This window comes from Triticum aestivum, chromosome 1B, assembly GCF_018294505.1.
Source record: "Triticum aestivum cultivar Chinese Spring chromosome 1B, IWGSC CS RefSeq v2.1, whole genome shotgun sequence".
In the NCBI taxonomy this organism is placed as follows: Eukaryota; Viridiplantae; Streptophyta; class Magnoliopsida; order Poales; family Poaceae; genus Triticum; species Triticum aestivum.
This window is the reverse complement of record NC_057795.1, coordinates 355,690,586-355,690,861: the sequence shown is the minus strand read 5'-3', so window position 1 is coordinate 355,690,861 and position 276 is coordinate 355,690,586.

Sequence of the window (276 nt, the reverse complement as noted above, 5' to 3'; positions counted from 1 at the left end):
GGGGGAAAACCCTCTGGCCAACTGGGCTAACCGGCCCAGCCGACCGGCCCATTGGCCCATCCGGCCCCCCTCACTCCCATAACCCCCCCGGGCGGCGAAACCCTAGCCGACGCCTCCCCCCACTCCCCCTCGATCCCCTTCTCCTCCCTCACCGATCCGGATCGGGATCGGCCCCGATCCCGTTGACCCCGACGCCGGGACCACATCGCCGGACGGCCGCCGCCTCGACCTCCTCCCCGCCGGTCCTCCCCGACCGTCCCCGAGCCCTCTGCATAG